General features: G+C 42.1%; 1 long non-coding RNA gene across 1 annotated transcript in view; it reads left to right on the forward strand.

Annotated features, from left to right (window-relative positions):
• Positions 1-12717, forward strand: part of LOC146593454 (uncharacterized) — a 59666-nt gene that overhangs the window by 24123 nt on the left and 22826 nt on the right. The window contains exon 3 of the long non-coding RNA XR_014896372.1: positions 769-866. This is a non-coding gene — a long non-coding RNA (uncharacterized LOC146593454). The remainder of the gene's footprint in view (positions 1-768; positions 867-12717) is intronic.

Genomic DNA, 12717 nt, shown 5'->3' on the forward strand with positions numbered 1-12717 from the left:
GTTTTACAAGGAGAACGTTTGGGCAGGTGTGCTGCTTATTCATGTCCCAGCCTCTTGGAGGACGCTCACCGGCTTAACACCTCTGCATTTTTATCGTGTCATTTATATCTCGTGGTTTGTCACAAGTTTTAACTGTTCATCATTTGAAGCTGGAAGGCCCAATGTATGAATGTCAGATGTTTATATAATGCATTTCATGCAGAGCAGTGTAAAAGTCAGTTTTATCTTAGCTRGCTGTATGTCCTATTCTTTCTTCTTTTGTTTCTGCCAGATCGCTCTGAAGTGGGATGTTCCAGCTCGTATATACCATCTTATGCCTACTGGATTTTTAAGGATGTTTACATATATGCACAATCTTGATAGTGCTGGCATAAAATTACATTCTTAACAATTGAAGGAGTGTGCTTGTTTCACACTCACATAYGTGTCCTAGAATTGTTTCAGTGAAACTGGTTTAGATGTGAGCACGTGGCTAAAATGAAATGCCAAGTTAACTAAATTGAACTGTTTCCTAGGCCTGTATCAGGCTCTCTGTGGAGAATGATTGTAATGTGTTTAGTTTCTTAGTTTATTTMATGGATTATAACATACTGTATTTTGGTAAAATTGGAATCAATGAGTTCATAGTATTTCATGTTTCAAGAAGTAAACAGGTCTTAGCTTTTTATCCTATAATCAAGGTAAAATCTATCTGTATGTATGTTTAAATATTGGAAATTCCCAAAGGATGGACATTCTGAATTTTCACCTTTTCTGCTTCATTCCTAGTGGTGCAGTATTGTGGGCTGAAAAGAGGGGCTGCTCAAAGGAGAAGGAGTGGATCTGATTGCTTCCTCCAGGTGCAGCAGTACAGCTAAAGGACATAGGTAAGTCGACTGACCTGGTACCTGTTTTTAGAAGTACAGAAATCCTTATATCCTCCTATCAATAAATGGAGCTGACAAATCAGCTCCAGAATGTATTTTGTAGAGCACGTGGCTTTAACCTACTGAGATCATTGTTAATGCAGTGAATGTGAGCTTCTGTTCTGTCTAATACTTGTGTTCTAAGTTCTCTGCTCAGGTGTTTTGAACTTGTCCTGGTCTTAATGTGGCAGGGCTGTGAGTCCTACTGCTACCACAATTAAAAAAAGCAGTAATAATAAAAAAAAAATCAAAAGGAACAGTAGGATAGGGGAGTATTTCCTTCAGGGTATAGCTTTTGTTCTAGGATATAGCTTTTGTTCTAGTATGTTTTTCTTTCAAACTTTCAAATGATCAGCCCCCCTTACAAGCAGAGGGAGACTTTGCAAGTAGCATGCCTGTCTACTGCAGGCCTGTTTGTGTATCTCACCTAGGACTCACTGGAGAGAGACAGTCCCATTCGCCATGGCGTTTAACAGACAAACTTCTTCGAGTGCTGGAAGGGCTTTTTACACGGTAACTTTTCCCCTCTTTCCTCCTTGCTTTGAGAAAGATCAGTTAGCAGGACTCCTTGAGCCTGAGCATAGATTCCTTTGGAGCAGGAAGATGTATTTAAAAATGTTAGCAGCAACTGTATTTGCGTCTGAGTGTCAGCATCTGAGATGTTCATAGTTATATGGCAAATCCGGCAGTAAGAAGCATGCATACAGCGTTGTGGAGATCAGTGGAGATGCAGTGGGGGTAGAGAGATGAATCTGTTGGCTCTTAACTGGGCCAAAATTGCACTTCCTATGCAACAGGCCTTACAAAACTGAATTTTGAGTTCTTTGCTGCGTTTTCGTACAATGAATGGACTTTTATTTATAATTGCCTTCTGCTGGGCTATTTCAGTTGAATTTTTTTTCTTCTTTTGTGTTATATACAGCATGCCCTGGTGGGTAATACGGGCTAAATTCTGGCCTAAGCAAAGCAGGTGTAAAGTTAGCAGAGTTACAGCCACTTAGGTAAACCGTGACTTTGGACCTGTGCCTGCTCTGCTCACTTGCCAAAGCAGAATTTGCAATTTTTCTGTGGTTTTTTTTCCTTCCTCAGTCTGTGATAAATGTCATTTGCTATGATGTAGTATCTGTCTCCTGATCTCTTGTGTTGGTACACAAGCAAATTGATGAACAAACCATTGACAAAGTCCTGATGCTGGAATGGGCGATGATGAATTGGTGGCCATTACAGCAGGTATTGTGTGCGTTCTACCAGCTGACACTGAACTTCCCTTCTAATGCCAGTTGCCTTCTATCATCTGGTAAACGGATTGGATGCAGGCTTCTCCCAATTAAGGCCCGTGAGGTCATATATTTCCTAATTAGAGGCTAGCCCATTGTGTCTAAATGTGACAGACATGTGCTTGGAAAATTGCTTTTAATGCCTAAATAAACATGATGATCTGAATGGCAGATTTGAATTGTAATTGAAAGTGCTCAGCCTCTTGAATTTTGCACTGACTTTCTGTTAACCACTTGTACTGCCGACCACCCTCATCTGAGGATGCTTTGTTCTTGGCATAGTAATGCTAATACATCACATGTGGCCCTCGCTTCTCACTTTCCCACTGATTCCCTTTCCGGGAATCGGTGTTTTACAAAACATATGCAGCAAGATCACACAATGGAGAGAAATACAGTCCCCTTAGAACAGGAGAAAAGGAGAGTGAAAAGAGAGACAAACCAAGTCTGTACCAAGAGCAAGAGTGAATGAGCGAGGAGATCTAGAACAATGCAAGTACCATGCAGGAAGGTCAAATGGAGATACTCAGAATACTGCTAATAAATCACAAGTGATGCCAGCACCCTCCAGGCTGGGAGATGTCTGTCTCCACATGGGCAAGTTTTGCTCCCAGTTACTTGGGGAGAAATCTGAACTATTTCTAGACAGACAAAAAGAGTCACTCTGAATTCAGACCGTGAGCATAATGTTGACCTCCTGTGCTAAAACTGAAGAATAGAGAATAAGATCTGTGTTGATACTCAGGAAAAAGTCTTCTGGGGGTATACGTATGTTAAAGAATACACTTACGCTGGACCAGAGGGAATTTAAGCGTTACGTTTTATGTAACGTCAAAGGCAAAATGCACAGCTTCCCAGGCAGCTTGCTGTTGCTTGAATATGTATTAGTTTCTGCGAGTAATGTTCCCTGCAGGATTTTCTAAACTGGCTAAATCCTGGCTTGTGGCTTTTCCAGTGATTTGTAATGGCTGGCAATATTCAGTGTTCACTAACAGCCACAAATGCATACTGTATCTGGCCATGCTCTGCTTCTGCTCCATTTGTTCCCTAGGGCTAAGTCTATGTCTGAAGGTTTGGGTTTGAATAAGACAACTGGGAATACCCATGGAACCAAAAATCCCCCTAATGGTGTCCAGAATGGATGGCGACATTGCAGAATGAATATGGTGAAGACCATAACTGCAACTCGTTCTCCAGCTCTTGTGAGCTCAGGTCCTGATTCRGCCAGCTGCTTTGATGTGTGCCAGGGTTTAGTGTGATTGCTTGCACGCTTGAAGTTGGACCTCTAATAATGTGCCCCATTAATGTGTAGCCTGAATCATTTACATCAATTTAGTTTCACATCCAGCCAAGTTGTGAAACATTTGCTTGAAGAAGGCTTGGGGTCTTGTTGGGTTCATCCAAACCAGTGAACTGGAGTCTTTCCCAGCTGCCAGACACAGGCTTGTGCGCTGTCCAGATATATATTGGAAGGGGAACCGAATGTGCATCTATCTTCTGCCCTGATTTTCCAGGAACAACTCGAACACAGACAGGGACTTCAACAGAATTGCACTGGTACTGTGAATGAAACATGAGCAGAAGGATTTTGTCGTAGCAGGACAGTGGAAAGTTTAGGGGTTTAAAAATGAGAAATAGCTGAAAACCCGGTGTTTCTCTCAAGCCAATGCCCTGTAACAAAATGAGGGCATACAGAAGAAGTGACTTTTTTTTTTTTTTTTTTATCTTCCTTTCCAAGGGATGCTAAGATCTGAAAAGGCTTGGACTAGCAGGACAGGTAATGACTGTGGCATATGTTACTCATTTCAGTGTCAGWTTTTTATCTTGGCCTCCATTACTGCACCCTCTCTGATGGGTGCAGATATTTGTTGGCTTTAAAATGACATGTAATCTAATAAAGCCTTCTCTTATTCAGAACAAGCAAAGTAAGCAGCTTTCCCATCCGAGTGTCAAGGAGAGGACATGACGTTTCAGAAATGCCTCGTTATCCTATCACTGGTGTTGGGAGAACAGACTGGTAATTAACAGAACTGTAGAGCGTGTTCTGATCAGTGAGTGGGGAGGTGATGTTTTTAATTCGGTGGAGGAGGTAGTAGGTATGGTGAAATATGGTGAAATGAAGAATGGTCTCTAAGTTAGTTCAGGCAAGGAATATCGCTTGGTCTATTGGAAATGCTGTGGAGAGGTAGGGTCTAATGGATCCTGTTTTAACATGCCCTGGTATAATGGCAACAGCRTAAGTGTGTGCATAACTTTTAAGATTGCAAGCAGCTCTTTTCAAATGGGTGCTTGAGGTTATATGCTGCCGTAAACACCCTGCTGGTCTGAGACTTATCTTGACAGGTATTTTCCTGTAGAATAGATCAGCGTATTTGCTTTGCGCTTTGCTGCTAGAATTCCTTAATGCTGCCTGAACAGAGAGTACCGTTCTCCTGCCCCATTGTAGATATGAGCTCTTTGATGCAGGGCCAAAACAATTCCCTTTGCAAACTGTATTTTATCTTTTGAACTGATGAGTGTCAGACTTGCGATGGTGTCAAGACAGATGTGAAGTGCTTGGGGCTTGCAGTAATATATCGTGCCTTGTTGTTTTATGTTGATAGCTCACCAGTACAATTTACATCAGCTATTCTTTTCTACCTTGAACTGTAAGGTACAGCAGCTGTTGACTTTATATTTATGGCGCTGTAACTGTTTAAGCTATGCTTTTAAGAAGCATACACATATTTCACGGCACTCTGCGTCCTCTTGGACGTTGCTCGATAGAGCGGTCTCATGGATTGGTCACAAGATACGCTGCAAAAAATAGCTAGGATGAGAGAGTGAGAAAAGGGGTCAGCTCTGAAGATTTGGCATAAATCGCTGTTGAAGTAAAAGGTACAAAGTCAGACATGYCTGCAGAATGTGGTCTGAGAAATTACAGTGCCAGAAAGTGGCCCAATAGCAATTGCCTTTGTATGGAGAGATCTCCTTCAACACGAGGAATAGGCTTTGGATCATTTGTTCGTCTGTTTATTTGTTCAAGTGCAAAAAAATAGTCTTTGGCTTCGCATGGATTTGTATCTAGTGGTTACATGGAGTGGGTGCCTGAGAACGTACAATTTCTGATGGCATTTTTTCCTGTCCTGGGGCATTTCAAAGATAGCCTTCCTGCGTGTATGCATGCACTCCTGAGTGTAATGCTCAGGACTGCTAAACATTCCTGAGTGATGTTTAACAAGCTGGGGTGCCCATTCTGCAACCTTTCTCTCATTTGAAGTTTTCGCACTATTTTTCCTCTGCAGCCCAACACCTATTTTCAACACTTGCAGGAGCATAACTACCTTAAAGAACTTCAGTCAGATTTGGTTACAGTGGACTAATATGCCCCCAAAATAATGGAGAAGTGGAAGATGCACAGCCTGAATGTTTTTGTCATTTATTTTTCCTATGGGAAAATAGGATAAAAGTTAAAAATGTGAGCAAAAGCATAGGGGCATTTGTAGTGAAGTTGAGTGTAAGCTTAAATATGTAKTTGAATCTGAGCCTTGTATCAGGTGTGCTGAAGCATGAAATGAAGCCTTTATTACCCCAAGATGTGTGTGCTACATACTGACATGGGAGAAGGATTGTTTGTTGCAACTCTGCAGAGGATTTCTGTCCATTGCAAATGATGTGCAATCAGCACTGTTTATTTGGCGTAAGATACAGACATTAGAGGGAAGAAAAGGTCTTGCCAGTAAGGGCTTCATTCCTAGGGTGTACATTTAATGGCATCAACCAGTCCATTTTAAATGACCTGGCTAATGTAGGCATGGCATTTTCTGGGAGACAAGGGATGCACAGGCAGCCAGAATAACAGCTTTGATCTCTCTCTAACTTTTTGTAAGGTTAAGTAAATGCCAGGCAAATGAAAGATGCCAGAACAGCTCTCTTGCTGAAGGATGAAGCAGAAAACTCTGAGCAAGCAGGTACTTCTGTCTATACGGGGGTGTACTTCTGTAACAGGAATGAAAGGCAGGTTTCCTTGAGGACACTGGAACTGAGTCTTTTGCTCTGTTGCAGACTGCTTGTGTGAAATTGGATTAATCGCTTAGGTCAAAATCCTCAGAGGTGTGTACACTTTTAACTCCCAAGTGATTTTCTGTGGGATACAGAGGCTGAAATATCTTTGACAAACTAGTTCTTATTCTCTTTGGCTTCACTGCCACAGTTTTCCCCGCCATACTCTAAATGTACCCAGGCAAACCTGCTCCCAGTCCTCCAATGGATTTGCTATCTGAGAGAGTTGTGTTTTCCTTTCTAACTGGGGTATTGGGAGGATAAACATAGTAAAGATTGCAAAGCACTCGCTTAGTATAGAGGTCATATAACTACCTAACGTGGATAAACTGCTTTTCTGCACATGTGTCTGGTATGGAAAAGCATTATTTGTCTGGCAGCATCCTCTAAGCACTGAGAGCTCTGTCTGGGCTTCACTTGGGGCCTTAGCCTGATTACTGCCAGCCCTGGAGCCTTCAGCTAGCTTATGCCCACTCTAATCTACCTGCTAGCACACTTCCTCACCAGAATTTATTTGCTGTGGTCTGAATCCACCGTCTCCTCTACTGCACTGGATGTAGAAGGCTTCTTTATATCTTTGCAGCCACAAGGCACCAGTGTACAAAAGCAAGCTTGTGACTGGAATTCACTGTTTCTTTTCAGTGCAGATGGTTACTCTGAGCCCCACTTGACCTCTCAAGTACAGGCTCTAGACTCAAAAGCAGGAAATAGCAGGCTATGTCTTCTCCTTTGCAACAAACTGTGAAGAGCTTYAGCAGGAGGGCTTGGCTTCAGGGAGAGGCAGTGTATTGGAACACATTGCAAAAAAACACTTCATGCAAGAAAATGTTCGTAAGTAAATGAAGTACTCTCTTCTTCTGCCTGTAGGTGAAACTTGCTTTCCAGCAAGGTTGGAGGGCCCAAAGATCCCTGCTGAAGAAATGAGAAGAACTTCCTCAGGTGTTTTGTGAAAAATTATTTGTTCATGGTGGTCCCTTCTCCTGGAGTGTGTGTGGTGGGAATCCCTGGTGCTTTTCACTCTGCCTTCGTTGCCCCTTTTGAGTCTGTCCTTGAGAGCCCTTACTTGGGCAATGTGATGGTGAATGCAACTTGGCGTGACTGTTTCACTCTTCACAGGCAGATGGCAATGGAAAGGATAATGCTTGCACCTCTGTTGGACTAAATGATGGAAGCAAACAGCTAGAGATTGAAGTTTTAGCAGTTAAGGCAAAACTTTGCCTACATGATACAGCAGACCCCTGTGCAGGGAGTTGAGATAAGCTGTGCATATATTCTTGCAGTGCTGTATGTGTGTAAGCCTGGACTCATTGACCTGGAGCCTGCCCACGCAGTGGCAGATCAGCCCTTATAGACAAAACCATCACTGAGTGAATGCTAGAGGAGGGTCTAACTCATGTTAATTCTAACTAATTAGTATGAGGGTCAGTCTTTAAGTTTAGTACTCACTGTTTTGTTTCCCTGTTTTCTCTTATAATGGGTCTATTCTTTACTAAATGCTTTCATATAGAAGTAAATAAGCCTGTCTTATATTTATTACCCTTTGCACATGTGTGTGTATGTGTTATTTGTTCTGTACCTATTTTAGTATCCCTACAGTATATATGAAGTTTACTCTTGCTTTCCTGAGAAGTGATTTCAAAAAGCCAATACCAAGTTAAACTACACCATAGAATCAAAGAATCAGAGTTGTAAGGACAAAAGAATCAGGAAGAGACGCATATAACCAATGAAAATGAGTGCCGAGATGCTCTTGAGTATCAGAGAGATTGTGACTTTGTCATACTTCTGGCATCTGGAAAACCATAACGAAGTCAACAATTGTGAAATGTCCTCAAGCAGCATAAGATTGCATGGCCATTTGATGTTACTTTTTCTTCTTTTTCTCTTTTTTTGACTCCTTTCAAGTCACAAAATGTATTAGTGCCGAAGGTGGCCCTTAAAAAAAGGTTATCTCCTAGGCACTGTTATATATTTCAGCTCAGGCTTTATAAAATTATAAAATGTGCTTGCTGATGTAAGCAGCTGGGAATGGATTTCTGTTTGTGTCTTTTCTATCTGGTATCCTCCTGGCACAGTTTTGGATCCCGCATTATCTGCAGTCCCTTCGTTTGCTTGAGGATCCTGAAAGAGCAGCTRTTCACACTGACAAATCTTAATCAACTCATTGTTTTGAAAATGATAGGTCAGAGTCTGCTTTCAGTTTTAGAGCATATAGTTCCAGCAACATCATAATGATTTGTAAAAACTGGAGTCTGAAAGGTTTCATTGTACCTGTGAGCCCCAGATTTGTCCGTTTTTTCCCTCTAAACCTTCAGGCTGGATTCTGGAATCGATGCAAACTTTCTACTACCACTGTTTCTGCTGTAGTCCCTGGGATAAGTTTTTGCCTAAGTAGGTACTACATAAAATCTGAGGGCTTCRTCATTTGGCCCTACAGAAAGCAACTTTCTTGAAATGTGGGTTATCAAACACAGAACTCAACAGCCAGTATACAGAAAAGCATACTGTAGAAGTCAGAAGATTTAAAATAAGGCAATCTTAAATTTAAAGTGTTGCTGTCAGCAAGATAGTATGGTAATGGTATCTGCATGTGTCAGATCTAGGATGAAAATACCTCTCTCCTGAATATCACAGTCCAATGCAAAGGCAATCATCCTGTTTTTGAGATGATGACATTTTAATCAATTGGAAAAAGCAGCTTGAACTGGCAAAATTCCTCTTCTTTCTTCTCCTTTTTTTCTCCCATTTTTAGCGCTCGTTTAATGCATTTAAAGCTGTGGCCAGAAAGATTTTGCACAGAGCAGTTCCAGCAATATTCTCTCCAGAACTGAGACAGTCTCCGTTCTTTATTTCTGCCAGCAGCAAATTTTTAGGAGTGATTTATAAAGTCCCAGGCCTGGGGGCTTTGTAATGGAAATGCTGACAGACCCTTAACTGTAGCATTGTGAAATGCAATGCTGTAATACAATGAATAATATTCATGAATCTGCCATAATGCTGGATATTATCACTCATTACCATTGTAAGAAAGGGGTGATTAAACTAATAGTTACTGAGAGACATTTCTGGTGACAGGAGGCAATGATTAGAATGAACTGACTTCAATATACATTTAGAACTGGGAATAATGGGATGTGGCAGAAAGCCAATAAGTGAACATGGCCCACAGCTCTGATCAATGAATTACTTTTTTTCCGCTTTACAGCAGTACATGGTGTTTAATGAAAAATCAATAGCCCCCTGTAATTCAAAACCGTAATCAATCGTTTGACCTGAAGCTTTCCCTTTTTTTTTTTTTTTTCCTTTTTTCCTTTTCCTCCTCCTCTCCTAGGGAAGATGTCTTAGGCTGATGACACAGTTCAGCTGCGAAACGTAATTCTTGACAAGCCTCACGGAAGGAACCTGAAACAGGTCTGCTGCAATTTACACCAGCTGCTGTGTGTGTGTGTATATATACATACATATACATACGTACATATACATATATACATATATATACACACACACACACACACACATATATACATATACATATATATAAGACCTGGAGAAGATCTACGGTGTATGTTGCTGCAGCCTCACCATCCTTCTGTTTCAGCCAACAGGCAAAGGTGAAATGAGAACTCTGTGTTTCTACTTACCCCTTGTATCTCTTGCTRTGTGAGGGGTTTTTGCTGCAGTCAGTCCCTTCAGATCCAGCTTGAGGGTGTTTGTGGCCTTACCCGAGTTCAGAGTAGTTGTCCCTTTTCTTCAGGCTGCAGCCACTCATGCAGCTCAGAGTCATGAAATGTTTCTGCTGTCCAGGCAGCTGCCTTTCCTGCCTGTATGAAAGACAGCCTGGCTCTGCCCCTGCCTATTACCACCACCTTCTAGTTATTAGACCAGCCCTCCAGAGAAATCTGCTCGGATGTGTCCTAAGTCACTTCAGAGCTGCAGATGATGGCTCGTAGGTGTAACACTGACAGGTGCTTAAACTGCTGAGTGGGTCAGAAAAGGTGAGGCCAACTCTTTTCTTCCCACTAACCTGTTGAGTTTTTTTTTTTCACTCTCTCCTCCTCTCCTCCTCCCAGATTAAACTGGGCAAAGCATCGTGTGGATTCTGGATTTTGTTGTCCAGAGCCACTAGAGAAACATCATCCCTAGCTGTAAGAAGATGGGAGGTTAGAAGTTAGCACCATAGTGACACGTGTAGGGCAGCTCCAGATGCATTCTGAAGTAATGGGCAGGAGAACCCTGCTAAGATGGTTGTTTTGCTGTGAACAGCAATGGGAGCACTAAGGGAGACTAAGGAAAGTCAAGGTCACGGAGTACTTCCGTGTATAACTGGAAAATTCCAAGTTCAGTGATACTGCAAGTGCTCTACTGTTACTAGAAAGTAAACTAGGAAATACTTGGGCAAACTAGATCCTTTGGATTCAGTGGGGCTCTGTCAGTTGACCCTTGGATCTGATCTCTTAAAYCTGTTTTATACAGTGTGAATTAATACAGCTTTGTTCTGAGCAAAGCAATGGAGGCACGAGTGAGATAAAATTAATGTACTTGAATACTTTTCTCTCAGAAAATTCTGTTGCATACTACAGGAAGAAGTTTTCTGACTAAATTCTGACTAAACAGTTTTCTGCTGTGAAGCTGAAGAATTGCTGCTACTGTAATCATTAATGTTATCTACAAAGTGTCTTACTGGGCTACGCTTACAGCAGGTGTGATGCTGGGCTTATGTGCAGTTGCTCCTGATTTGCACAAGCCGGAATAATAATATCTGGTGTATCTCAGTAGCACATTCTTCAAATGAATACAGAAGCTAATTAGCAGCATTTCCAGTAATTATCAAAAGATAACTTCTTTCTATTAATCAGTAATAAGACCTTACTCTCAGCATGTATGCAGAAAGGATGGTTTTGGAGAGCTAAGGTTTCCTTTGTAGCTACTGGAGGTTTTTCTTCTTCTTCTTCTTCTTTTTTTCAGTCTTGCTGCCTGCTTGCTGGGTTCTTGCTGTAGTCCTACTACCAACTACCAGAATCAAACATCATCTCCTAGGAAGAAGATTAGGCACTGACAACAGCAAAGACCTGGTGCTGTGGATTGTTCCTAACAGCCTRTTCTTGACTGTTTTCTTCAGTCTGCTTCTAGATGCATTGCTGATAAAACGTCACCCTTTTCCCTTTTGAGCCAGCTCACAAATAGGAAAGTTTTTGCTTAAAACTTAAACTTGAAGATATCATCTCAGTATGTCATTTTTGTCTCTCTTGTACCCCTGACTAAGTAGGTTTTCCTTTGAGGCCTTATGAAGACAAATGGGTTAAACTAAAATTTTAAGCATGTCTTTCCAGTTCCTCACCCCCCCGCTTGCTATTTGTTGTAGCGCATGAGAAGGAGAGAGCAAGCATGTCTCTTGGGTTTGACGGCTCCCTTCTGCTTCTCCGTCTTCTGTGGCCGCTGCTTCTGCTGCTTTGCCTGTTAGCTGAATGGCTGATTTGCTGGCACAGAGACAACTCCGGTCCCTTGGCGGGAGGCTGAGCGCACACAGTATTGCCAAGCAACACTTTCCCATGGATTGTGCATGCCACAACTCCTGCTTGGGTGTCGTGTGCTGCAGTGTTCTTATTTTATTTTCCATCCAGTGAAAGTGCATACGTATCGAGATATGGGAAGGAGTAGGCAGCAATGAGATCTTAGTTGACTGGGGGAGAATACTATGGTGGAAGGACCAGGTTTCCTCAGGGACAGTCAGAAAAGCATATATATTTTGCTCTGTTTAAGAGCTTCGAATGGAAGCTGGATTGCAACAGAATAGTGCATGTCATAGCTGCTACCTTGCCTGTGTCTGTCTCTTATGACAGCATTGATTGCTTCCTAGTCCACTAATACACTGGAACAGTACCTGTCATGCACTCTCTGAACCTCAGCTGGACATAGCAGGTATGGCCCTGGAGGCAGACTTACCTCAGCTGAAAATGAGGTACTTTGAGGTTTTTCCCCGCACTGATTTAGGTTCCAGTTCTTTCACATTCTTTCTTTCAGCAGTGCTTTGCTGTAAATGAAGGATACTCCCTGTGCAACGTTTTACTGACCCRTTTGCTTTGAAACCTCAGATCCTGGTTTGAGGAAAAGCTCCTCATATTTACAGATTGCTCTGAGAGGCATTGGTGGGGGAGAAAGGGTTTTGCTGGAAGATGGGTCAAAGGAGGCTGTCCTTGCAAGACTTCATAACAAACAGGCTCCATGTGGAAAACCAAAAGGTAGAGAAGTCCCCTTTATGTACCAGTGCCCTATGCATTTCTTATCTGTTCTGTCCTCATATGGAAAGTAAGTCCCACACTGCAGGTGCTTCCTTGGCGTTAGACCTTGCTCTCTGCTTGGAATCCAAGAGGTACATTACAGATAGGCATACAGGTGTAAATGGGGCCATGCCACCACGTGTGGGAATGAGCTGGAGTKCTGGGCTTTTCTGCTGCAGAAAGGGCTAAAAATATGATTTCTTGCCTTGTCATGAA

Source organism: Rhea americana, unplaced genomic scaffold, assembly GCF_003343005.1.
Source record: "Rhea americana isolate MKP2758 unplaced genomic scaffold, rheAme1 scaffold_294, whole genome shotgun sequence".
Taxonomy (NCBI): domain Eukaryota; kingdom Metazoa; phylum Chordata; class Aves; order Rheiformes; family Rheidae; genus Rhea; species Rhea americana.